The sequence below is a fragment of the Cupressus sempervirens genome, chromosome 3 (assembly GCF_028749045.1).
Source record: "Cupressus sempervirens isolate cs-2001-9-10 chromosome 3, ASM2874904v1, whole genome shotgun sequence".
NCBI lineage: Eukaryota > Viridiplantae > Streptophyta > Pinopsida > Cupressales > Cupressaceae > Cupressus > Cupressus sempervirens.
In genome coordinates, this window is record NC_143120.1 from 874,652,225 (window position 1) to 874,677,618 (window position 25,394).

Below are 25,394 nucleotides of genomic sequence, written 5' to 3' on the forward strand. Positions count from 1 at the left end.
CTAATGCCAATATTTGATTGTAACCTCCATCAATCAAGGATTTTCTTCAAAAGTTGTACTATATTTATTCATCCTACGCCTAAATATTATTATATTCCATTCTGACTGATAAAAGAAAAATAATAATAATATTCTTCTTTCCCTGATTCAACAACATTGTAATAGATTTACTACCTCTACTACACCTATTGAAAAAATATATTGTAGCTATTATATCATAACACATCAGTTTGCTCAACAATTAACACTCTCCCAAACTGTTGCCAAGTAATAACAAAGAAAATTATGTTATCCACAAAAAAAAAGGAACAAAGGAACAATCTACACGATAAATAAATGTTGCAAAAATTAGAAAGCCTATAACATACCAAAGCATCTATCTTGGTGCTGGTTTGAAAATCATCAAGATTTATACGATTTAGAATACTTGAGCTTTTGTAGCCCTTGACCTTGTCTGTGCTCTTTCTCCCAGTCAAATTAATTGTCAGAGGTTCCGAGCAAGATGGGCATGAAGACTATCCAGTAATTGAAATGTATTCTTCTATACAGCCTTTGTAGAATGTACACCCGCATGTAGCTCTCTGACACACATCAATACTATGAAGCTTAAACCAGTAGATTCATATTGTGTATTAAGAGAAACAATTCTTATATGAATCTTCATATTTTTTGTTACAATGACCAAGGTGGCTGAAGTATCAAAAATACTTACCACCAGATCATCTGACTCCTCATGACAGAGACCACAATCACTTTTTCCTAAAGATAAATCATATGTGCCATTCTAATTGTTTGGATTTGATTGTGATTTTTTAGAATAAACCACTAGATATGGGTGGTCTACTGCCTGAAAAAAAATCAGGAAAACATGACAATTCTTATCTATCTCAAAAAGCTCTCACACAATAACAAAGTAGTACCTTTTTGATTGCTAGTTAAAATTTGATAGCTTTTTACAGTTTATGCCTTTGCATAAATTTACTAATTCCTATGCAACATAAAACACACAAAGAAAATGAAATATTCAAATATGTAAACAAAATTCCTAAAAAGCCTAACCATCAATATCATTATGGAAAAACAAGTAAAAATTGTCCACTCTACAGTTTGCCAAAGAAATCAACCATGTTACAAAAAGACTCCATTTTACAGGTTTGGACATAATCATAAAGGAAAAACTGACATAGAATCTTCCACAATCTTGTGATGCACACAATTTTAAGAGAGCTCATCATACAACACTTCCTAAAATAGCATAGCTGATCAAAATTGTAAGCATCTTGTGATATATTGATTAATGCACGGTAAGTTGTTATTTTGAAATGTAAACTTGAACTTGGCAATAATTATTCTCTAATATTTTTAATCCGTATCTACTCTAACCAGACAATTGATAATAGGAATTCAAGTTTACTTTATTGTTAAAACTAATTAAATGAAAGGAAGCTTTCAACATAAAGAGTTATACACATCCAAAGTTCCAAATCACCACAAGATGTCCTACTGAGAGCAACAACAATATTAGGGAGAAAGCACACCTATATATGTCAGATCCTGAATCTTCAAAATGCTTTGAGACTAAGAATTAAATGAGACCAGGAATTAAATGACAAGCTTGAGGCTAGCTAATTGCCCAAGGTTATCTGCTACAGCTAGGTGAGCTGATCAAAGATGAGCCTAATTGCTAAATAATTGCTGAAGATTACAGACTAGGAATTAAATGATAGGCTTGAGGCTAGCTAATTGCCCAAGGTTACCTAGCACAGCTGTGTGAACAGATCAAAGATGAGCCTGATTGCTAAATAATTCCCAAAGATTACCTGTCTCAGTCGTGTGAGTAGATCAAAGATATGAGCATAATTGTTGAGTAGTGTTCCTGATGTGATATATCTAAATTTGGCAAAAACATAAATACACATTAGAACATGCATACTTGTACTGGTCGGTACAAAAATTATAAAATACAAGTATAGAATTGAAAAATCACATCACAATCCTAAAAAACAAATCATTTTTACAGAAATCTAATTGCATAATACACATTCCAAAGAAAATAAGTTTTTATAGATCTCTTGACATCAATACTACTGTTGGTATTCCATTTATAATGAAAAGCAAGGGAAGGTGATATACCTTGGCAAAAGGGATTATGGATTTTTTTTTTAAAGTGCAAAAAGTGTAACATATATATTCAACAATAAAAGAAACTACACAATATTCCAAGATGTTACATAAGTATACTTAGTTATTGTTATGAATAAGGGACTGCTAGATGTACCAATCTATCATAGGAAAGAGAAGCACAAGAAATATTTGCATAGCACATATCTACAGTTGTAATAGATAAAAAATACATCTCTAGAATTTGGAATTGGATTGCACCTACAAAAGACATGCATGTAGAAGTCAACATAATGCCTACAGTAGAAATCCAATTCAAAGCATACGAAAGGAAAAACACATACAAGAGGTAAATAATTGGATAGAAGATAAGTAATGTGAAAATTAGATTTTACGACTAAATTATAAAAAAGGAAGAGAATTATTGAAGTGAAAAAAGTAAAGCAAATGACAAGCCAATCTTTATATTTGTGACTTAGTTCACTGAAAAATTGCATCTAAATCCATCCCTTGAAAGCAATTCATGTAAAGGTTTTCTTACGTGTTGAACTGTGATTGACTCTGTGTATACAAAGCTTCATAGAGATCTTGTTCTCTTGCATCAAATGCATCCCGTCTCAAAAAATGCTTGTAATGAAAAGAATGTGACACAGCAAATAATAAGAATCTACCTTGTCTAACTCCTCTATAGAAAACAAAAATAACAACTATGACTACTATAACAAAGCAATCTAAAGCCATAGGTGAAGAGATACAAACTGTTCTAGGTGGAAGGACAAGATCTACTGCCCGTTCAATTTTTGTACACCTTAGAACTATGCTATTCAATACTTTGTACTTGAACAAAATCAGTGGTTTGTGCCCGTCATGAGTGTAGCCCCGTTTCTTTATTGGATTTGCAACAAACTATAACATGAAATATAACATAAAATAAAATGTTCAAAAGGGAGGAATTTGTAGGAATATGCCAGTCCAGGCAAGGAAAAAATATAAACCTGAATCCTTGTTTTCTCCTACATAAGGAAAAAGGGAAACCAATGATATTATACCTTATTACACTAGCAGAAGTGTTGTGGGCTGAATGACCATAATCATCACACTTCTGCCCATCCTTCCCAAACCTGTGGTTGATGACATGTAAACTCTCTTAGATTCATGGTTACAAATTAACAGCTTACACAAATAGTTCCAAATGCTAAACACACAGATTACAAGAATGTTGAACATCAAAGCATACAAAAATAATTGTTATAAGTAAAAAATCAATTAACAACTTAGCCAAAAAAATCAGTAAGCAATAATACACGTCTGTTTATTAATCTTTCAAAAACTGCAACATTACAAAGTTGTTTATCAAACAATTTAAGATTAACAATAAGCACAAACCTAACATCAAAATATCTTACCCTCATTATTAAATAGTTTGGTGATTGACAACAGTAAAAATGTACTACTAGGCCCCTAGGAAGGAATAGTTATAGAATACAAAAACAACACAGAATCCTTTAAAACTTTTTCTTGGGACTGTCATTTGTGCAAGTTGCTCCATGTAAAATAACTTGGCTCCAATAAAACATTAATCTTTTGAAAATTTGTGTCTGTAAAAGGCATCACTTGTTTATTAAAGCATTTGTTGCAAATTTCATTTGATGATCCTGTATGAAGTCTTTACGCAACAATTCATTATACTTCTCAGACCTCAGTCATGAACTTCAGTAGGCATGAAGCACAACTCAATATCTATTTTGTGCTCTACGCTATAAATAGATAATTTTTAAAACATTATGCCCCCGAATCCTCCATAAACTGACTTTGGCATGTAAAAAAGTTGCTTCACTGCAAAGTTGCAAACAACAGCCAGCACCATCATACAACAAAATTGTCACCTCACACACTATGATGTATCTTGTGCAGCATGATTGTCAGGTCCGTACTATGTTACAAATTCATCCCCTACCATGTGCAGATACATATTTAGCTTGAACCCAGTCCGAATTGAGACTGATTCACTAAGTGATGTTGTCAAAAGTTAGAATGCATGGAGACAACTATGAGTTCTCCAAGGGCAAAGATGTGAAGAAGCCATCAGAGCCAAGTAGATGACCAGTTTTCTTTTGCAAGATGATACAGTGATTCCTTTCATCCATGACCACTGACTCACCACCATTTGATTCCCTCCTCGACCACACATAGCTATTGTCCATCATCCTCTATCATCAGTGTATTCCCCACCTATTGTTGCATTTTGCAGGAACCTTTGTTTGGATGGAAATAAATAATAAAAAGTACTATCTAATCTTTATTTCAATGTGCCAATCAAAGATAAAAGCATGTCATTTGATAAATTGTTAAGGTATACGTTTTGATGGACTCTATTTTAAACTGGAAAGGGCTTATTTTCTATGACTACTGTTGCCTTGATGATAAGGATTTATTTATTTATCAAATTAAGAAAAAGCCTTTTACAATTTAACAGTTAAATATGGATACATTAAGGATATATAGGGATTCAGATCAAATTATGATAAAGTGTGTGTGTTTGTATAATAAAAATTTGGATTAAATAAAGATTGTGTGCATTTATATAGCTATCAACCCAGATAGATTGTGAAATTCAAATACCTAAACCCCAAACCAGCAACATGGGATCCATCAAGCATGGTACCCTAATTTTTATTGAGTATTATCCATATATATGTCCAAAAGATGATTGGAAAAGACAAGATGCGTTCAAACATTATTTTAAAAAGATTAAATACAACCTACCACAATAAAAAAGACTAAGTGGACATCTTCAGTTGAACAAAGTCAGGGCAATGACAAGTAAATGTGCTTGTTAAGAAAATTTTGAGAGGTGATAGAAATATATGCATCATTGTAAAAATGCCAACAAGATCACCATGAACCATCTAAGAATCAAAAAGATCAAACATAGAGGCAGCCCAATGTGCCATCACGCTCTTACAATCGCATCCTGATTTTCTTCCTATATCCAGATAACCACATTTTCTTATTGCGATCCTGACATTCTAATTTGATGCAAGCCACAAGAAATTGGAATTTTTTTAGTGGTTTCATTTGGGAATATTGTTAAGGAAAATATATGGTAAAGGTGATGATGAAGCCAAAATGATGAGAATTGCATTAGTTTCCTAATTTCCTTTCCTATTCATGTGCATTATGTTGTAATGTTATTATATTATCTAATCTACTATCCCCCAGTTCTTTATTGTATTCATCTCCAGCTGATCAAAGCTCTTGGACTATTATATCCATTACAAATTTCCCTCTTTAAATTTTAATAAACCTTCATCCTATATAAACACAACTATATTTTCTAGTTTTTTGTCACAAAACATCCAGTTGCTCTTGTGGTGAGTTGCCAGTTTACAAAAATTGGTTTTGCCAATATGGTGAAAAATTCCTAAAATCAGTCTACCTAGGTTCAGCTGTATAATATAATATAAAATTTGATATTCCTACACACACACACACACACACACACACACACACACACACACACACACACAATAATGAATAAACTAATAGAAAGATATATATTTCAAATCCCTCCTATATATCTTTATCAAATTACAAGAATATTGTATTAATTAATCAGTTTACTAATTTATATATAAATTTTTTATATAACATGATTTTGGGTTGCACATATTACACACGTCATTGGTTGTCCAATGGGGAGTGTAGATTATCCAAAACATCCAATGCTGCCACTATCAACTCCATGAAAAATTCCTCTACTTTGGGTCTATCCTACCAAGATCTAACCCACTTGAAGCATTCAAACATGGTTGTTAAGCCCTAGAGAGCCTTCCATAAAATCTTAAACAATGGGCACCTAGAATTTTTTTATTAATAGCATTTTGAGCTCCTAGACCTACAACATTTTCTCCTTCACAGTCTCCATGCTTTCTTTTCTGCAAATGCAAACAAATTTGTACTGGTCCTACAAAAACAACACCTAATAAATCTCAAATGTTTTATGTGTATGAGGATCACATGGATGCAATGAGTGCTAAGTGGACTATTTGTTATCACAAGAGATGAGCTCTTGTAAACCACTACTCTTGCAATTGTTTCAAGATCGGTACTAATTAAACATCACATAATTTAACATGATGAAAAATACCACCTAGTTGTTAATGAAGGAACTGAGTAGATCTATGATCAATGGTTCATAAGGCACAGAACTTATTGAATGTTTTGCAAATTGCATGGCAAGCTAAGAAGGCTTAATCTTGGGCAAAACTTTATGGTCAAGTAAATTTGGATCATCATGGAATTAAGTAGGTAGACCTTCTAGGAATTTGCAATACTTCAACCTTGTAAGCATCACCTCAATGCAATGGGTACTAAACAAACAATTTAAGCTGATGAGAAATGGTTGTTATGAATTCAACCTTGTAAGCATCACCTCAATGCAATGGATATTAAACAAACAATTCAAGCTGATGAGTATGGGTTCTTATGAACCACTACTCATGAAATATGCATTAAGTCCTAATAATACATCATAGTGTATAAGAAGTTTGAACCATTTACTATCACACCTTGTGCTAAAAAACAATTAGCATCAAAATACAATCTTATTGACGAGAGTTTTCATATAAATTGTTATAATTTTTTTGTAATCAACTACCATTTTCAACAACAAAAAAGACCTTATCCATCTGACCATCCACAAGATCAAATGTTACATAAGTGACACCCTACCCCACCCCAAAAAAAATGTAGACTAACAATGGTATTTTCGAGACCCTGAGATGACAATGAACCATTCCTCCAATGTGCCACCACTACCATGTAGGAGACGTCTCCCTCAAAGTGGGGACATTGAAGGGATGATAGGATTTCCCTAATATACTCAAGAAACTCAACCAAGTGTCTCTTGAATATCTTACAAACTTTAAGCTATTTGCCACAACTTATAGCCATTTAACAACATTTTTGGGACCCCAAGATGTTGAAGAAACATTCCTCTGGTGTGCAATAACCACCACTAATAGATAGTAGATGTCTTCCTTGAAGTGATAACATTAAGAGGATGCTAGGATTCTCCAAGAACTCAAGAGCTCCAACAGCATTTCAAAAGCTTTAAGCTTTCCACCATATTTTTGTCATCTAACAACAACATTCTCGAGACCCCACAATGGTAATAAACATAGCTCCGTTGTGCCACCACCACCACTCCCTTAAAGTGGGGACATTGGGAAAATGCTAGGACATCCCTGGCCCCCAAGAGAATCAAGCAAATCAATGTCTCTTGAACATCTTAAAAACTCTACGTTGTCCACCACATGTAACATTTAAAAAGGGCATTTTTAAAAATTTGGATCACTAATCTTGATTTCTAATACTCTCATTTATCCCACCCACACCCTAAACCATAAAAAAAAGTTATAAAAATTGCATATCCCTTTTCATTTAGACTAACAAGATACTTCAACTTCATTGTTAGTTCTCTAAACAGTGGTGAGTTCGCTAGAAATACTAAAATAGTGAGGACTTGGTGTTAGAGAGAATAATGTGATAAATTATGAAAATAGCATGCACCACTAAGGGCATTTAATGTCAAAAACCTTAAAGCCCCTCCATCCCATCATTTGCCATGTAAAAGAATGCACAAAGGGCACTACTCCCAAATATTATGAGAGGTGTTGCCCATCAACCAATCAGGGGTTGTACTCCCAGGCCCCTGCCAAATAATCCCCAAATTAGGATCCTTCTCCCCCTTGCCGCCAAAACTTTCCACCTCATTCTATGACTCCCTGACACATGAACAATATCAATATATTATTCTTATAAACTCGCATATAAATAAAAAATCAGATATGAGATTAAAATTTGTAAACAAAAGATAACACTGAATCAACCTTATAGTGTCCATGAACATTAAAAAGTATAAACAATAAGTTAAGAGTCAAGACAATGTTGGCTCATGTCAATGTGTGTGGTATATATTTTTAAAAACTATTAACTATGTGCACAGAAATATTTTGGATCCTTGAAACAATAAGGCACTAAACTGAATGAACACAAAAATGGCCAGCTCAAAAAATTGCATCTACAAATGGGTCCACTTTAAGCCTTATGTAAGAGAAGTTACCTATAATCAAGTGATTTGCAGTTGCATTTCTTACAGTAGTAATAGGAGTAAGGAAAGATTTGTAAGAAGCACACCTACAATGCATTTCAAATCCATGGCATATGATTTATAAATGATCCAATAGTTCATATAAGCAATCTGTACCTTTTAAAGGATACAGAACATGTTAATATAAAAATTGGATGATAGAACTTACACGAGAGTATAATTCTCCAATGTGGTTTTGAAGAGGAGTTCCATTCAAAGCCCACTTGTAAGATGACTCTAATGAGAATACAGCTTTAGTAGTACTACATGATCAGTCCTTGATAAAATGGGCCTGACATATAAAAAAGTCAAACCCTAAATGATTTACAACAAAGTTAAAAATTTAATTATTTTTAAAAATGAAGCTCTTTTTCTACTTCAAAAACATTTAAAATGTATCATAAATATCATTTATTTGATTGCATACTATGTGTTTCTTGAGTAGTTATTGTCACTGGCAAGACTTCATAATTGAATACATCAATTTCTTATGTTACAAGCTCTATACTCTATCCAAGAACCATAGAAAATACAATGTAACAAACATACGTCATCTAATATGATGCAATCACATTTGACTAAATGTAGAACCGATAGTCCCGTATCATTTGATGAGCCTAGTACCTTATTTCCAATCTCCTTAGTGTCATCAAGATCTGAATTTTTATTTTTCCTATTGCTTCTTTGAGAATTCCCATCCATAGCACTCTTACCAATGCTTGACATAGCACTCTTATCAATGCTTGACACCTTAGACTTTCCTTTACCCTTCATCTTTCCCTTGTTGAAATCTACATATTTATCTTCATCAATTGTTTTCTTTTTTGATGGTTTCGCATATACTACCTATTTTCCTTTCTTTTTAACTTGTTTAGATTGCTTTTCAGATCTCACAGCAAGAGACCCACAAAAGTATCGCTAATGTATGCCTAATTGTTTTGGATAAAATAATTTATAGCACCATTGACACCTCTTCTTTCTAGGCATCAGTTTCTTTCTATGCTCTAACTCAATAATGTTATATGTGGTCAAAGCAATGCCATAATCAGAAAGTTTTACAATATCTTTACATCTATTAGCACCATGATAAACCAAAACTTTAGTGCTTCCTTTACTTGTGAACCTTGCAATCTCATTTCTCCATTGGATGACCGCTACCATTAGACAAACAACAAGAGTGGCTTTAATCTAAGGCAGAACCTTAGATTTGCTACTGGACTCTCCTTCAATGTTTGATAGCTTAGATGAGTTAGCTGTAAGAGGTGCCTTCAGTCAAAGGTTGTAATGCCCCACCAAGGGATCCAAAAGAATTAACCTAAAGTTTTACTAATTTCTCCAAACAATTTTTTTTTTTAAATCATGAAAGATAAACCATTCATATCAAACACATAGTAGCAGAAGCAATAACATACAATCAACTGTAAGCATACATAACAGGTTACATTCCTTAAGTATCCCAAGATTTTGAGTCACATTTAATTTAATTAATACTAAGTCTAACAAATACCACATCCACATGAAAGAATAATTAAAGGTCCACAGTCCATAATATACATTTGTTTTGAATGCCTCTTGGCAATTAATTCAAAATGTTCAATCATCCATTGTACATGTCACAAGGTATAAAAGCTTAAAATAATATACATATATAAACATAAAGATACATCATCCTCATTGAATCCATGATAAAAAGTACCATAAAGTAAATGAAACCATTAACATACATGATACATCCATCCATCAATAAAGATATAACAACCATCGTAAAAGATAACCATCCATCATAAAACACAACTAACTAAGTGTGTGGTTCCTCCCAAATGTCAATAGCATCATTAGACCATCGTGGGCCCTAGCCATCCCCCACGCGTAACATCCCAAGCCACCGAAGAGATCATCGGTACTATAGTAATAGGGATGTCACTCTTAAACATACTACAACATATGCATAAAGAAAACTAACATGCAAGAAATAAAGCATAAGATGATCCTACAAAGTAGATCACATCATCTATCACATGCTAATAATCAATATAAAGAAACATACCATTAAATAACATCCATCATAATGATCCATGAATAGAATGAAGATAAATACCAATAAAGAATGCTCCAGCCATAGTGACTATGGATGGATCTCAAATGGTAAGAGTGAATAAGCACTACCACCTGATCACATGGAACCTAAATGGCCCACTCCCACAACACTGAGGAGATAATCTCAAGTCCCAAATAAGATATCAAATCACATAACACAAGTACTGTCTAAGTCCAAGAATCCTAGAAGTATACTAACTCAAAGGTTCCACTACATAGATCAACATCTAGACCCAGAGGCACAATAAAGACATTTAGAAAACCTACAATATAAGCGAGAAAGTGTCATCACACGAATCACGCTAGAGTTACCCTAGTAGTCTCTCCCTAGACCCTGGCCCCCTAGTGATCTCTATGGGGCCACTAGTATCCTCTCATACTGATGAGGCATAATATGAAATGCAAGGTCACAAGCAAGCATTCTCTCTACTCCTATCCTAGTTTGTACTAGCACTCGAGGCATGGGTGAGAACATACAATTATCTTATTAGGTTCATTTTAATCCCCATTTAATATAAATGTTTTCACTTATTAAATAACTTACAATGAGTTACCCTGGCAGCTACTTAGGGCCCCGACCCCCATTGTAAGCCACTTCCTGACACTACAAGTAGATAACCTACCCTAAGCTCATGAAATCACAAATCACAAAATCACCTCAGTCCTATACAAGCAATTGGAAAGCATCATAAAGATAATCAAAATAATCACATCAATTCTCCATAAGCAACTAAAAAGCATCCAATGATAAACATAATATCCATCAGTTCTCAATGAGCAACCAAAAAGTATCTCAAAGTAAGACCGATTGAAGACTCCAAAATGGTCAAGTCAAACATGTCACAACATGACATCATCAAGATCAAAATAGACACTTCAGTCCAATCAAGGCGACTAGAAAGTAACCCAAGTATAACTGATTGATGACTCAAAAATGGTTAAGTCAAATATCTCAAATACATACACCTCAACTTCACACAAGAAGATTGGAAAACAATAATAATCAGTAAATACAAACATCTCATAGAGCATACCATCACATTACCATGGTTGGGTTTAGAAAGATCGAGATCAAATAACATCAACATACCATCACATTCGCATAACTCCCAAGCCTCTAGTAGATGTCCTAACTGGTCAACACTCTAGGACCACCCAAACCCCAAACATGGATAGCATATAGAACAAGATACAAACACATGTTTTGGTTTACTTTTACAATCACATGGTTAAGCCATATATGAGGTTTCAGTTTTCATTCAAGTATATTTTCAAGTGTATAAGAATCTTCATTTAATCTCCAAGTCAACCCATTTATCTTTTTGAATAAAACATAGAATTATCCCTCCATTATTTTAAAACAATTTTCTAAAATAATCAAATGATAATCATTTACTTATTTAAATCATGAAACTAATTCCCATTGACTTTTAATAAAATCATTGCATTATTTTACTAAAATCAATGTTACTAATAATTAAATGAAACTCCCTTAATTCCAAGAGCATCTCTCATTATTCAAATCATAAGAATAATACTTATCAACTTTTAAATAATTAGTTTACAATTTTCTTAAAACACTTCAAAGACAATAATTTTCATTGATTTTAAGTAAAATCAATCTCATTAATAATTCAATTATTTAATTCCACTAAACACTTATTAATATCTCTTTTCTTTTATTTTAATTTTCCCTCATTTAAAAATCTATTTACTTAAATTGACTAATAATTAATTACACTTCTTCTACTATTAACTAATCTTAATTTAATTTAATTTAATTAGATTAGTGAATAAATCATATAAAACTAATGCATAATAATAAGATTCTATTTTAATTCGAACTCAAACCCAAAACAATTTCCAAATCTTGATTCTACTAAGGGAAGATTGCAATAATATTTTAAATTCTCATAACTGGATGAAATAATATGTATGCCAGAATTCCAAATTACAAAATTGAGGATTCATTCATAGAGAATTATTCAGACACACATAACAAACACAATGAAGACAGGAAAAGAAAGAGCGTAATAAAATATGTGAAATAATCACAAGTGCCTACCTGGACACTAATGCTAATTTGGTACACCTCAGAAAATTGTAGAGAAGCTCCTCCTCTTAGAACCTTCTCCTTTTCGAAATTCATTCCTTCTCCAACATTCACAATTCCTCTAGGAACCGAAACCCCCCCAAGTGACTAGGAGTGCTTGTCGAAGCATATGAGGATGTCCATACACACTAGGAGAGCTTGTATATAAAGGCCTCTACGATGCATCTAGAATGTGTCTAGAAAGAACTAGGAGATAAGCATGACAACTAAGCACATAACTTCCATGATAAGAAGATAAAGATGATGAGGTGTCTAGAATGTTGTAGACACCATGTGCTCAAATAATGTGCTAACTCCTAAGTGTAGACAACATGTGCATAATTAGAGTGCAAACTCTTGTGTTGTCAACATGACAACTCACAAGAGTTTGCATACTCCTATGTGAATAAATATTAAAATAATGCACATTACTTAATTAATTAAATTTCTTTATTTAATATTCACTTGACTCCTTTTTAAATTAATCTATTAATTTTAAATCTCATGCACTTATCATGTGATCATGAAATTTTTAATAAATTAATTTCTTTTCCACTTCTAAATTTTTTTTCGAAACTTAATTGATAAAATATTTATTAACTTAAATAATAATATTATTTAGCATTTACTTAAAAATGAACTCTAAATATGTTATTATTAAATTAAATAAATATTACCGCATTCCAAATTTAAACTTATAACTTTCATCTCCAACTTTAATTCTTTTATTTAATTAATTTCCCAATTAATTAAATAAAATAAATATTAAAATATCATAATAATTTTTTATTAAATTAAATCATTAATTAAATCTTTTAATTAGACTTAATTAATAGAAAATACACCAAAGACTCATAAAGTAAAATACAAAAACCCATCATAGCAAAACACATACAAAATCAAACCAAAAGGGTTAATATCACAAATTATGTCATCTGACATATTTGGAGGGTACTCGACTTAGATACTAGTCCTAATTTTCAATTACGACAAATGGCTTAAAGTTTTAGGATTCGAACTTGAGAATTTATCTTCCCTCTCTTACCATTAAGATAATGCGATAGGGTACACTCATCCTGGCAATTCAGAAAAGTCGATACCCGGTACTTGTAACCTGCATAAAATCTACACATGTACAAGCACAACATATACTAAGCTAAACAAGCAATGGCAGGAAGCGGTGCATCATGTAGATCTCGACTAGCAGGTGACTACGACTCCCTTCCTTAACCACATCATAAACGTCATACAGAAAGAAAACAAACACACACACCATACACATGCAAGTATGGGGTAAGTATCCATAAGAAAACACATATGATGATAAACCATCTAACTAATCATCATCAATAACTGAAATCACTGAATAATCATCATGCAAACATGAAATATAAATTACCAAGTAATCTCATCATATATCAACTGACTCTAACACAATATTTGATAATCTCAAAATAATGTCACTAAACATCAATATACAACTAACCTAAAAGAGTTTGGCAATGATAACAAAAATGCGACCTAGGGGCAGGCACTACAAAGGTCATGACTAGTTAGAAAAAGGGATATTGCCTGAATTGTTTTTCTCATTCCCATTTCATCTGCAAGAATGCCACCTTTAAATTCATATTCTTCTTTCTTTAGACTCCAAGCTAGCCACTCCTTTTGGAAAGGTAATAATGGCATCAGCATCTCAGGGGGTGGCTTCTACTCTTCTATGGGACCCTTCTTTTGAGAAAATGCATCTAAGTTAAGCTCTCCATCATCTGCCCAGGATCCCCAATCTTCAAGGCCTTTCTCCCAAACCTGCCAAATCAAATTGTTAGCAATGCCTACTTCAGAATGTAATGGCTTCTTTTCTTTTCTCTTCCTCATTTTTTTGCTTCTCCATGCATTTTTTAATGGTTTTGACCTCTTTCATTTATTTTTGGACTCCTAGTCACTAGAAACAATTATTTCTTCCTCACTGGTTGAACTAGAATCCTGATCATCACTGATTTGCATTCGAGGTTCAAAATCTGAATCTTCTATGTCAGATACGAACATGTTATTTTGATTCACAATTGTCTCAGTAATTGGATGTAATGCTTTATAGATGTATTATGCATTCCATTTCTTTATGATGCATCTATTAGGTAATATCGCTTCCATGGTAGATTCCTTATCTAAAGGGCAAGCAATAGGTTCAAACAACTTCAAGCATTAGAATATCACTCATACCCAATACAATTTGCATCATTAGCTTTTCTTTCAAAATATGTCATTGGAAGAAAATCCTTTTATAATCAATCACTACAAAATCCTATTAAAACCCCATAGAAGCTATAATTTTGTACTTCTCCATGCTTCAAGCTCATATATATGTTTTGTTTAAATTTAGGTAAGGTTGCTCAAGCTTAAGTAGACAACACATTGTTTATACTTAGACCCTAGTATGCTCAAGATCAATACACAAGAGACCCTCCAATATGAAGCATACTGTAGATAAAAAGAAATCAAAAGTAGATATTTGAAAACTTTAGCTAATTCTAAAAGACCAAACCAGGCTATACCTCAAGTAAAGTATTCACTTTTTAAGGACTTCCTTAAGTTATTTGTAAATGTATGCCAGAAACTAGAATTAGAACTCAAAACCAAAATAGAATTTATGATGATATAGCTATTGATTCAATATCTCTTTGAAAGATAGTTTCTTAACCTAAATTGATGTATATACACTGCCCTAAAGACTACTTAAGACCCTGAATACACAATGCCAAATACACACCACTAAAAATGTGTCCACACTCACCGAATTCATGGTCACTAGCTACAAGCACCTCTACATTAGAGGGCATGCCATCACTATCCGCATGGTTGATGAGAAGCGCCATGACTGTAACAATGACAATGAAAACCATGTCAACCAAAATGTAGCATACTTAAAACTTGAGAAGCTCAATTTAGCTCATTCTATCCAACCATCCTTTTAATAAGAACAAGATTCTTCAATATTCTTGAATGGTAGAGCCTGTCAATACTAATAGTTGCATGCCTAACATTTTCATGGTGGATGAGGCTTATGATTGTAATGGGTCTTTGCAGAGTTTAGAAGAACAAGATTCTTCAATGTTTAGGGAGGCCATTAACAGAGGAATGTATGAAAGAAAGATCTCTGCTTCTCTATATGCCATGATTGGTGTTTTTGAATACTTCCATTATACCATTGAAAGGAGTTGAGCAAAGCATCAAATCAGCATTTGGTCCTCAAAATGGGCTTCGAAATGTTCAGTTTTGTTAGTAGAATAGAAAAAGAAATCAATTGTGAGGACTTGTAGAAGAAACGCCGAGACAAACTTACAAATTATAATGATGGACCGAATCAGAGAAATGAAAGGAATGTCGACCAAAGAAGAATGAAAACTGTAGGTATTCTAGTCCACCTTCAACCCATGGCATGATTTGAAAACCCTAAGCAAAATAGATGGAACAATAATTTCTAGTCTGGCCACAAAAATCAGTGCTGAAATAACTAGAAGAGATCCCATCATTAACAAAGCAAACCATCATCTCTACCCTTACCATATTTTTTCTCATCCACAATGAACATACATAGCAAATTCCCAAGTCTTGAGCATCCCTCAGTCATATTTTTGTACAAGTTTCTCATAACAATGAAATAGAGAAATCGACCTTTTTCATTTTAACATATGAAGCCTGTGTTGGTCAAAATTTTGACCAACATGGGCATGGATTTTTAAAAAAAGATATTTTTCCTTGCATATTCTGACCAATCTAAAACATTTTAATAGATGGTCAAAAATTTTGGTCTAAAAATGGGGTCAAATGTACTGGTGTGAGGCGAGGAAATTGTATTGAATCCTTTACAAGATCTACATGATTTTGCACTCCTCCTACTTGTATGTTACTATCCACTTATGTATATATGAAATTTTATGTTTTTTTGTCTTGGTGGTGTGGAAAATTTTAGGTACTAAGCATCAACTCCACCTAGCTACACAAGTCTAAACATTCCTTAACATTTGTTGATTTGAAGGTATTACCAAGGTTTCCCATAAGATTTCCCTCTTTAGACATAGAATTTTGTTTAATGGATTCACTCATGACCTGGGATGGCCTTGATTATGGTCTTACATAAATCCTCTTTCTTAATTGGTGTATTTTTCTATGGTTTGAGTTGTTGTCCCTTCAATATATTTTAGTTGATTAGTGTATCACTTCTTGATCATTCTTGGATGATGATGAAGGCACAATCTAAGATAAAATGAACACAATAGGAAAAGGAGAATTTTTTTATTAGAAATGATATGCTATTACATTCAGTACAATGAAAATAGACTCAACTACATGTCCCATGGGCTTACAATGTTATCAGATTCTAGAGAAAAACCCTTCTCACTATACTTTCTCCCAAACTCCACAAAAAAATGGCTTTACAATGCAAGGAATGACCTTAAGTAACCTGAATTAGGTTTAGGGTTAGGAATAAAATGTATAATATGCTACTTGGCATCCACCACCAAAGTAGAAGGTTCTATAAGATACATCAAAAGTCAATGCACAATTAGAAGAATCCAAAAATGGTAGTCCAACTTTTGGGAGGCATAAATTTTGATCTGGGACTCCGATCGATGAATCATTTACATTTTTGAAAATATTTCCAAGTTCTCTAAGCCCTATGGACCAAATTTTCTTGTCCCCCATTTTCGGTCTTGTATGAGGAAGCTTAGTGCCTCAAATCTAACTTTGAAGCATTCTGAAGGGGTCTTCAAGCAACTTAAAACTATAATAACTTTCAAACCTTAAAGCCTTTTGACCTAATTCTTTTTCTAGAATGCTTTAAATTATAATCAAAATTATCCCTCCAAATTACACCCTCTAACTCATCATAATTATGGCTCAATTATAAAATAGCCTATTTTTTGCACTAGCACATATCCAAAAATACAAACATATTAAACAAAAACTAACACTAAGAACTTTTTTGGTGATACATGATTGCCCTTGCACCACTGGATGCTCCTGCATCAGATACCCAAGGTAAATTGAAAAGTGACCTTGTCACTTTATAGTTGGTAGAGGAAAACCCAAATGGGAAACCTTTGTCTTTGATAACCAGGTCGAATCTTCCAATGGTTGTACCTTCCACTTCACTAGGTACTCCTCATACTGCATATTTTTGGTGCTTTGATCAACATGACTATCCAAAATTTCTTCAATCTCCTCCTTCTTAGAAGTAGGAATGAGACATGGATTCGGTATCAACTCCTCTTCTACACCATATTCATGATATTCTATTAAGTCTATAATATTGAAAATAGGTGAAATATGGATCCCATCTAGAAACTCTAATTCATATGCATTTCCTAAATCACGTTTCTTCAAAATCTTGCAGGGACCAAATTTCTTCATCTTTAGCTTAAATTGTAGGTGCCCACTAGAAATCATTCCTTCCTCAAGTACATTATAAGTAAATCCCCAACTTGGAACTCCTAATGTCTCCTCTTTTGATTTTCTCTAGCCTTATACTACACGGTCATATTGGTAATATGTGCATGTACCTCTTCATGTAGGTGCTTGAAATATTTAGCAAAGTCTTATGCCTCAACACTAGTCCTCTCTCCTTGCTCCATCCTCCTTAACTCTAGTGTAGTCCTTTGACTACTCACATACATGATTTGTAATGGTGATCTATTAGTAATCCTATTCACAAAATTATGGCAGGCAAATTTTTCTTGTGGTAGAATTAAATCCCATCCCTTGGGCTTATCTCCTACTAAACACCTTGGCAAATTGCCCAAAATTCTATTCGCCACTTCTATTTGTCCATCTATTTGTGGATGATGTGAAAAAATAAACTTCAATTCTATCTTCAACATCTTCTACAAAGTCCTCCAAAAATACCCAATAGATTTAGTATCTTTGTCAAAAATAATACTTTTTGGGAGACCATGTAGCCTTACCACCTCTCTAAAAAAAAAATGCAATATGCACCACATCATGAGTCTTGTGGCATGGAATGAAATACACCATCTTGGAGAACCTATCAACCATCACAAATATTGAGTCATTACCCATTTGTGTCCTTGGTAAAACATGAACGAAATCCATACGTATGTCCTCCCAAGGCTTTGATGGAATAGGCAATGGTTGATAGAGTCCAATATTCTAACTTACTCCTTTAGCTGTCTGACATACTCAAAAACTTTGCACAAACTTCTTCACATCCTATGATAACTGAGGCCAAAAATAATGTTCACTAACAATAGCAATGGTCTTATCTCAACCAAAGTGTCCTATCATCCCTCCACTATGTTTTTCCTTGATCAAGTTCTTGTTAGAGTAATAAAGTATTTAGTTATTAATTAAATCATATTGATTTAATTATTAAGTCACTTATTAACTATATTTCACTTAAGCTAAACTTTAGGCATATAATAATTTATTATTATAATGCAACCCAGGTTTTACCTTTTAGGATTTTGGATCTCCTTTTATAAAGGATTCATCCCTCATTGTAATTTAATAATTAGTTCATTTTTTATAATAGTAATCTCTCTTTTTTCTCATCAAGAATATCTCATCTATGGATCTGGGAATTCTAGCCTCCATAGCTTTTGCTTCTCTCTTTCTTGGGAGCTACGGGGTTGATCTTTCATCAACTTCAATAGTTATCCCTCATGGAACTCCTTGGAATACACAATTGACTACCCTTGAACAACATACCATCTTGGATCATGTAATCCAACCACCTGGTCCAGTCTAGAGTAAGAGGTTCTTTATAAGCCTTCAAAGCCTCTGCAAAGTTAGGATCCTCAGGGTATAGATTCTTGAGTTCATCAAACCCAACCACTTCAACTTTCATTTCTATTAGAAACATTTGTCTTTTACTTAATACATCTGCGGCCCTATTAGACCTTCCACTTCTATGTTTCAATACAAATGTATAGCTTTGTAAGAACTCTACCCATTTCAAATGTCTTTGGTTTAATTTACCTTGGCTATTTAGGTACTAGAATGCCTGATGATAAGTATACAAGACAAACTCTTCTGGAAACAAATAATTCCTCCATTTCTTTAAGGCTTGAACTATTGCATCGAATTCCTGATCATAAAAAAAATACTTATTTGTAATGTCCCTTTACTGATTTTTTATGATATTTACAGCCTCAAATCAGAACTTTAAAATCAAACAACCAATATTACAAAGATCTGCTAATTTCCCAATAAAACCCAAATCGGGTATGTCCAAATTAGTGCCAAAAACTTCACAACTTCACAAATTATTAATAAATCTGAAAATGGACATTTTTACAGAAATTTCAGCAGCATAACAGCCCACAAAATGATATTTCCATATTTGTATAGCCTTTACACAACAGCTCACAAATGTAGGGCAAAACTATGCTCAATCGGGCTCCCGAAATTAACACAAAAATGCCCGGAAACACCACAAAACACTCATAAAATATCTCAGAAGTTTAATCACGACCCAATACATATATTCAGCTCTATTTTAACATCATAAAGTCTGAAATACAGCAGAAAACCAAACTGATATGAAACACTCAACTGAAAACCCAAACTCAAACCAAAAAACAACCCCGAAAACACCCAAATCGGCACTATTCAGCACAAAGGCAAACTCTGTATGAGCATACACATGGAATGGCTTCAAACTCCCGTCCTTAGCCTTCCTGGAAACTTGCAAACTCTCATTCTTGGGTCTCCTTCTCCACAGGTTTGGCAGCCTCTGAAGAACAACAAGAAAATTAGCAAGAATCAAGATGTAGAATCAGCCCAAAATGCCTCCAAACCCCTTTTAAAGAGGGCATAACCCTAACTCACATCCAAGAGGGGTTAATAAAATATAATTTAATAATAATTTTTATTTATTAGTCCATTGGTTTCCAAAGATTAGCCTCTTTTTCCGAAATTTCACCCTTTTGGAGCCTGCCTGCCTTAACAAAGTTTATTTTTTTTAATTATTTGAATAGGGGACATGACAAGTCCTCCCCTCCCAAATATTGTTTGTCCTCAAGAAATGAAGGTTTGAATTCTCAAGAATATGTGCTCCTTCCCAAGTTGCATCCTCTAGTGGTAATCCTTTCCATTTGACCAAATGCTCTATGATGCTCCTATTTCTCAACCTTTTCTCTCTTGTATCCAAAATCTCTTCTGGTATCAAAACTAATTTCCCTTCATCATCAAGAGGTGGTAATTTTGTAGATACTATGGTTTGCTGGCCTATAACCTTCTTTAAGCAAGATACATGAAAAATATTATGTATTTTGCTGTTTGGTGGGAGCTCCAATTCATAAGCTACCTCTCCTACCTTCTTGATGATTTTATAAGGCCCATAGAACCTTGGCTTGAGTTTCTCTGCCCCACTTCTCTTCAAGGTGCTTTGCTTATATGGCTGCAACCTAACAAATACCAAATCTCCCACCTCAAAAGATCTTTCAATCCTTTTCCTGTCAGCATATATCTTTTGTTGGTTTTGTGCATGTTGTAGATTATCCTTGAGGGACCTTATTATGTCTTGGCTTTGCTTGATGAAATCACTTGCTGCAGGTACTCTGCTATCGAAAAGTATTAGATCAACAAAGGAAAGGGCATCATAACCATAAAGAGCATGAAAAGGAGGCATACTAATAGACATGTGATGAGATGTATTGTAACAATACTCCCCTAGGTGTAACCATTTCACCCAAGCATGTTGTTGATTTGAAACATAGTTCCTCAAATATCCTTCTATCCATTTATTAACTATCTCTGTTTGTCCATCTGTTTGAGGGTGATAGCTAGTACTGGGAGTGAGTTCAGTTCCTGCCAAATGAAAGAGCTCCTTCCAAAAAGAGCTGAGGAATCTACTGTCCCGGTCACTAACAATGTTTCTAGGCAAACCATGTAATCTAAAAATTTCCTTGAAGAACAATTCAGCCACTTGTGATGCCTTGAAATCAGATGTGATAGGAAAGAAATGTGCATACTTAGTTAGTCTGTCTACCACCACATATATGCAATCCTTACCTTGAACCTTGGGCAACCCAGTGATGAAATCCATGGAAATACTTTCCCATTTTTGTTCGGGAATAGGAAGTGGCTGCAACAACCCTGCAGGAAAATTTTGCTCACTCTTGCTTTGTTGGCATACCATACATTCCTTAATGTGTTTAAGGACATCCTCCTTCATACCCTTCCATGAAAACCGCTCTCGAATTAGCCTGTATGTCTTGAAGTATCCCTGGTGACCAGCCAAAGGTGTGTCATGAAAGGCCCTCAATATCCTCTCCTTAGTTTTTGACCCTGGCACTAAGAAGATCCTGTTCTTGTAATAAATCAATTCATCAAGAACCTTGTACCTGTTATCATCCACTAACTTATCCAAAATCTTGGTGGCAAATGAATCTTTAGCATACTCTAAAATTATGGAGACTTTCCAATCAGCAGAGATAGATGATAAGGAACACAAAGTGGGCTTTCTTGAGAGAGCATCATCAACCACATTATTCTTTCCTTTCATGTATTCAATATCAAAATCATAAGCTTGCAATTTGCTTACCCATTTTTGTTGACGATCATTCAAATCCCTTTGGTTCAAGAAGAACCTGAGGCTATTATGGTCTGTCTTTACAATGAATCTCCCACATACCAAATATTGTCTAAACTTATGAAGTGCATGCATGATTGCCAACATTTCCTTATCATAGATGGAGTACCCTTTCTCTGATTGATTTAATTTTTGACTCTCAAATGCTGTTGGATGTCCCCTTTGAGTTAGGACAGCCCCTATACCTTCTCCAGAAGCATCACATTCAACAACAAAAGGTAAAGAGAAATTTGGAATTGCAAGCATAGGGCATGAACTCATTACCTCCTTAAGCTTATCAAATATTTTTTGTGCCTCTTCTGTCCAAACAAAAGCTCCTTTCTTTGTCAAATCAGTCAAAGGGGCAGCAAGCTGAGAAAATCCCTTGGCAAATCTCCTATAGTAGCTACACAACCCGAAGAAACCTCTCAACTGTGTAAGATTAGTGGGTGGAGGCCAATCCAAAATTGCCTGGATTTTTTGTTGATCAATCTGTACTCCTTTAGAGCTTATAATATGTCCCAAATATAGGATCTCTGTCAAACCAAACTCACATTTAGATAGCTTAGCATAGAAGGATTGCTGCTCCAAGATTCCCAAAACAGTGTCTATGTGCTTTAGATGCTCTTCCCATGTTTTACTGTATATCAAGATATCATCAAAAAATACCAAAACAAATTTTCGAAGATGCTGACTGAATACCTTATTCATACAAGATTGGAATGTTGCAGGTGCATTAGTGAGTCCAAATGGCATAACAAGAAATTCAAAGTGCCCATAGTGACATCTAAAAGCAGTCTTTTCCACATCTTCACTCCTCATTCGGATTTGATGGTAGCCTGATCTTAAGTCAATTTTTGAGAAGTATACAGCACCATGTAACTCATCAATGAGTTCATCTATGCGTGGTATGGGATACCTATTTTTTATGGTCTTCTTGTTTAGAGCCCTGTAGTCTATACACATTCTCATTGTACCATCCTTTTTCTTGACAAGTACCACAGATGATGCAAATGGACTAGAGCTAGGCCTTATGAATCCCATGTCCAAGAGTTCTTTAATAGTTTTTTCAATTTCTTTCTTATAACCTCTTGGATGGCGGTATGGGGTTGTTATAACTAGTTTGGCACCCTGTTCTAACTCTATAACATGCTCAAAACCTCTATCCGGTGGTAATCCTGGAGGCAAATCATTGAAAACTATACTATGCTTATCAAGAATATTTTGAATTTCAAAATGGAAATTACCTTGATTCTTTGGAGAGCTTGTTGGTTGGATTATGACTCCTGCTGCCCATGTTACTTGTCCTCTTCGAAAAGTCCTCTCCATCCTCTTTGCAGAGACCGCCTTAGGTGCTCCATTCGATAACCCTCTCAATATGACTTCTTTCCCATTGGAATAAAATTTAAACTCCATAGTTTGATGGTTCATGTAATAGCCTCCGATAGAGTGCAACCATTGAACACCCAATACAAGATCTGTCTCCCCAATACCAACCACATAGAAGTCATCACATAACTCATAATCTCCTAAGGTCATCTTGAGTTGTTTCACCACCCGTGTGCAAGGCATAGTGAATCCATCAGCTACAGTAACATTGAATCCCTCAAAATCTTTTCCTTTAAGCCCTCTTTTCATGACAAATCCCTCATCAATAAAATTGTGAGTTGCCCCACTATCAAGAAGAACAGTCAACCTTTTCCCTACTAGTACCCCTCGAATTCGGAAGGGATGGTATCTTGGGACTCCTGATAATGCTGCTAAAGTGCCATCCTTGCTGATTTCTTTTACTTTCTCTTCTTCTACCTCCTCCCTAGTATCATGAAATTCCTCATGCTCATCTGAATCAGATTTTGAAGCAACTTCAATATAGTGCACTTGACCTTTCCCCAAACATCTGTGTCCTGGAACCCATGGTTCTCTACAAGTAAAACAAAGCTTTTTCCTTTGTAATTCACTCCTAGTCTCTTCATCTACCTTCTTTTTTGCCACATTTGTCACATCTTTTGGTGGTAGTGTTGGGAAAGTCTTTTTCTGAAAATTTCTCTTATGTTGCCAAAGATTTGGGGGTTTTTGATTAGTGATTGATTTCATAGGCACGCAAGTTTCAAGTTGCAAGCTTCTTTTGATAGCTTCCTGTAAGGTTGAGGGTGAGAAAGCCTTAACAGAATCTTCTAAACCATCAAGAAAAAGATAAACGATCCTCTTTTCACTCATATCAGGTACCATAAAAGCCACTTTTTGAAATTCTTCTATATACTCATTAACTGATTTGGTTTGCTTCAACTTTGACAATTCTTTAAAGTACTCTTCATCATCCTTGAGGTCAAATCTATCTATCACCCTTTGACTGAAATCTTCAAATGTAGTTACTTGATCGTGACCTTGAGTAGTCATTCCATGATACCACCAATCATAGGCAGCATCTTCCAAGTGTAGACTTGCAAATTGAATAGCATCACTCTCTTTCATGGGGTTAAGTGTGAAGAAAGTTTGTAATTTTTGTAGCCATGCTCTAGCTGAAATTTTATTTGTTCCATCAAAAGTAGGTGCTGTAAACTTGCTTATTTTATTTTTGAGCTCTCTTCCACTTGTGTCATGCTCCCTCCTATTCTCTTTCTTGGGCATCAAAGCGTTCATCATATCCACATATTCTCTAAAAGGAACTGAACTACGAAAGTCATCATCTAAGCCATTGTAAGTAGCTCTTAATGTAATCAAATTACCTGTAACCTCTTCCACTGGATTAATGGCTGAATTTGGTACTGGTGGCTCATCTGCAGGCAAGAAAATAGATTTGGTTGATTTAGATGGTGTGGATCTCCCATTTCTTGGCTCCTCTGAAGTGCTCCCTTTCTCATTAATAGATGCAATTCCTTGTAATTTTTCTGTCAATATTCGCAAAGCCTCTCTAGTTTCTGCCAACCCATCCACTATTTGCTTCTGAGTATTTTGGATGTCTTGGAAGAATTTCTTTGCCATCTCATCTGGATCAGCCATACTTTTTTCTTCCTTGGATTTTGTACTTTTGCTTTCAACTGGGGGTTTGATCAAAATTTCTTTATTCTTTTCTCGCTGCAAATATTTTTTTTCTCTTTCACTTAGTTGCATGCAATCATAAAATATGACATGCAAGATTTGGGTAGTTATCAAAACTTGACATGCAAGATCTGGGTAGTTGTTAAAACTGGCATGCAACTTCTACAAACCCTCAGGCTGGCAAGATCACGGCTTTGATACCACTGTAATGTCCCTTTACTGATTTTTTATGATATTTCTAGCCTCAAATCAGAACTTTAAAATCAAACAAACAATATTACAAAGATCTGCCAATTTCC

The 25,394-nt window shown here is 34.3% G+C and overlaps 1 pseudogene; it reads right to left on the bottom strand.

The window, feature by feature from the left end:
- Window positions 1-215: 215 nt before the first annotated feature.
- Window positions 216-15,337, bottom strand: LOC149569576 (ATP-dependent helicase rhp16-like; annotated as a pseudogene).
- Window positions 15,338-25,394: the final 10,057 nt, after the last annotated feature.